General features: G+C 36.5%; 1 long non-coding RNA gene across 1 annotated transcript; it reads left to right on the top strand.

Moving 5' to 3' along the window:
• The first annotated feature begins 1468 nt into the window (after window positions 1-1468).
• LOC307006146 lies at window positions 1469-1891 on the top strand. The gene is made up of 3 exons (XR_013799407.1): window positions 1469-1581; window positions 1659-1724; window positions 1807-1891. It is a non-coding gene; the product is annotated as an uncharacterized lncRNA (long non-coding RNA).
• Window positions 1892-4006: the final 2115 nt, after the last annotated feature.

Genomic DNA, 4006 nt, shown 5'->3' with positions numbered 1-4006 from the left:
TCTGCTGATGATCCTGAATGGCTTGTTGAATGAGTGTTGATAGTCTGAGGCTCATCAATATTAACAGATCTGCTGAAAACACTCTTTATTTCATGACAATAGTTCCTGTTTTCACCTCATTTATTATGCTGATGTCTCCAGATCTCCTGTAAATTGTCACTTAAAGCTCATTTCATTGGTGTCAGCAGACTGAGGGGGTTTGTTGGCTACTATATGAAAATGTATTTCTGTGTTTATGTTTATGAACTGTTTTTCTTACCATTATTTATATTTGGAATAATTTAAATTATTTATATTATTTTCTATATTTCTAGATACCTGGATTTATAATGAAGAAGCAGAATATAATGTTAGGATTAGCAATACTTTTTTTTTTAAATTGGCATCAGTTACTGTACGATGAATAGATAGACAGACATAAATGCTTATGTAACAGGTTAAAGAATGACAAATATTTTTGCAACCTTCCATTTTCTATCTTGTGGGTATGTGAGTTTATTTCACCATAATCTTGTATTGTTCAGTCACTTCATGGTAGCTCACAGGTATTGGGAGAGTTGTTTGTCATGTAAGTGCGTTTCTCAGTCTGCATTCTACTGGACTGAGAGAGGTACGTGTTCACATCAGCAATGTAAACTTGAAATATACCGGTTGTAACTTTAGTGCACATGGTAACTTGTACGTGTATTTTATGATGAGTGCACATATTTAGTCGAGATGTGTCGAGAACTGCTGTTTTGAGTGCTTAAGGAATTGCTAACATAGCTAGTCTCGTGGTTTGTTTTGCTGTAAGTTAGCGCTCGCCATTCTGTCGTCTTGTGATGAAGCCCACATGTTTCAGTTTTCCTTTTCTTATTGTAGCCGGTGAGGTGGCAATTAATAGAGGGCGTGGCTAGGTAGGTAGAGGGTTTTTAAGCAGGCACCTGTATGGAGGCCTAGAGAGGAAGAAATGGCAGGGTAGGTGGGATGTGGATAAATGTGGAAGGAATTATTATAGATTGCAAAAATATGTTAATGCACAGGGTGTAATAAGAAATAATAGAAGAGAAGAGTGTGTTTTAACCAGGCTGAGGTTTGATCACACAGGGTTAAATAAAACAATGTTTTTAATAGGCAAAAGTCAAACAGAGGACTGTTATGATTGTTGGACAAAGGAAGATGTTGAACATGTACTACTACACTGTAGGAAATATAGGGAGGAGAGAAGGAGTCTAAATTTGAAAGTAAGACAGACAGGAAGAGAATGGAATCTTGAAGGTTTTATAGGAACAATAGGAGATGGGGTTAATGATACTCAGGAAGTATAAGTCCCTCAGGAGGTACAATATCTTAAAAATATAGGGATATATAGTAGGATTTTTTTTTTTTTTTTAATATGATATAGTTACAATGTAGCTCATGTTACATACTCCTGTACAGTAGGTGGCGGTATGCACCTTATAGTCATGGTTGCAATCTGCCATTAATCGAAAAGAAGAAGAAGAAGAGGCCTAGAGAGGAGGTCCAATCTTTTGTGTGGAATTGTGCTGTTTGGTAGCCTTTCCTTGTGTGTTGGTGCACAGACGCGGTCTGGGTGAGCAGGTAGGCCAAGTGAATATTGACTTTTATTTTATACATTCACAAAGCCTGTTTCACTGAATTAGATGTTTTTAATGCAGACACAAACATTGTGCTGTCCGGTGACATGTCCGTGTTGGTTTGTGCATGAGCGGTCTGGTGAGCAGGTAGGCTAAATAAATAGTGATTGTTTTGTGTCATATTTAAGAAGCCTTGTTTTACTACATTAGGGAATTGTTTTTAATGCAGACGCAAACATTGTGGATGTGTAGGCCGTTGGTCACGCCCGTTCCTATCTTGGAAGTTAGTCCAGGATTGGTGGCTGGTGGCAGGTAGGCCTAATTTGAAGCTTTTGTATAGTATTTGTAATTGTCTTGATTTTAGTTTTATAATGAGAATAAAGTAACAAATAAGCTTTGTGGTCATTGTTGGGTATTGTTAACAATGTTTTTGTTTTTGGTATTAGGTTTAGTTGATCGCTGTTCCTCTTGTGTTTTTGTTTTGATTTCCCCATCTAGCCAGTACCTGCATGTGTGCGCTGTATGCCTCCAGCCAATGAGTGTATAGAGTTGGTGAATCGTACTGGCTAGTGGGGTATTTTCTTTTTGATTTTCATTTCCTTTTTGTTTGTATATCACTTCCCAGCCTCATGTTGTCAGCCAACCCTTGTACTCTCTGTACTAGTTTGAAGCTTTAAAACGCCTGAACTGTTTACTTAAGTTTGCAGTGGAATTGATTTCTTTGGTTGGGTTTGAGTGTGCTATAGTTTTATTTGATATGATTTTGGGGTTGCTTGTGTAATTTATTTTGTTTGATTTTGAATTGTTCGGTGTGACAAAGTTGGGATTGTACTGGGGTTTATAATGGGGTTGGCTGTTTATTAATATCTTTTGAGGGTGTTGTGACAAAAATTCATCAAACAAACATCACTGCGTAAGGGAGACTCAGAGTCAAATTATAAAATTAAAAGTATTTATTCTTGCAAGAAGGAGCAGTCTAATACACAGCTGTTACCCTGTGCAGAAGAGTGACACACCCCCAGACAGACTGAACCAGCTTTTATCTAAGATTCAAGGTCTTCTTCTTCAGAGCCCTCCTCCCACAGTAGTTTTCCATCCAGTGGTTTTCCATAGACAAGGAAGCCATAACACTAGTTTAGATTCGTCACTAAGCCCCCCCCTGCATCAAATGGCCTTCTGACATCTAGGTCAGAGGTCCTCGTTCGTCTGTTCTCTGGAGTGTCTCTCCCTTCTGCCTTCCCAGGTACATAAACAGAATCTTCTCACACTAACAAGTGAGAGTCACACATGTGACATTCTTTGAATCATCTATATTTTACTAAAGATCAATGAATATCATAAAACCGCCACTACAACTCCTCACTTTTTATCATTATTAATCAAACATAATAATAATAACAATAATAATAGTAATAATAAATGCAAGTTCAAGTCATTAAAACATCACATCATAAAAGATCACTCTCCTTGAACCTGTGAAGAAAAGGTTTAGAATGAAGAAGCATAAGGCTGTTTTTGTTGGGGAAAACCCTTAATTAATTAGCAAGCAAGTAAACAATTTACTAATGCCGGGCTCACTACCGCAGTCACACTAGTAAGGAAAAAGATTATAGCACAGTAGGAAAACAAACAGATAATAAATAAATAAATAAATAAAAAATAAAAAAATAAAAAAAATCCCTCAGTTTCAAACCCTGTCCTTGTACGCCATCTCGTAACACGGATGACTGCTGCTTTTAACTCTCTTTACATATCAATCGTTCTCAGAAAGAAAAAGAAAACATCAACACATTTAACTGTAATCTCTACTTGAATCATCTGCATAATTTTGTTCATCATCATCATCATCATCATCCAGATAGACTGTCATTTTCAATTGAACAGACATTCCAGTTTTCTCATATTCACCCATGAATAACAAAATTATCAGCATAACACATACAATCATAACTCCTACACATTCAACATTTTCCCCATATTTTGTTATTTTACTTTTAATTCAATCAGGCAGTGGTTCTACTTGATAAGCTTCAATAATAATCCCTATAATTTAAATTAATTAATGGATCTTCTCTTCCTGGAAACATTTGCCTTAAATATTTTCTAATGAATCAGTAACCAATCAAATCATTTGTCATATACCAATATCAATACTAAGCCCTATTTCAATATAATCAGATAAAATCCTCAAAATCATCACAAAACCACATTCTTAAACCATTAGATTGGCCAACATCCTCCTCCAGGCGTGTTGATCATCTCGTTTGCCCCATGGACTAATAGGATCACCACCACACCCCCAATGGAATGAACCATTTCCTGCTTACTGTCACCTGTGAATGGAGACTTTAAGTATTTTGTTAGTGATTTGTCTTTCCCTCGTCCCTTTTGGTGTGACCTGTGGAATTTTCACCATCTGTTTACAAACT

This window comes from Phoxinus phoxinus (assembly GCF_949152265.1).
Source record: "Phoxinus phoxinus genome assembly, chromosome: 1".
NCBI classification, from domain to species: domain Eukaryota; kingdom Metazoa; phylum Chordata; class Actinopteri; order Cypriniformes; family Leuciscidae; genus Phoxinus; species Phoxinus phoxinus.
This window is presented reverse-complemented; position numbering and strand designations above follow the sequence as displayed.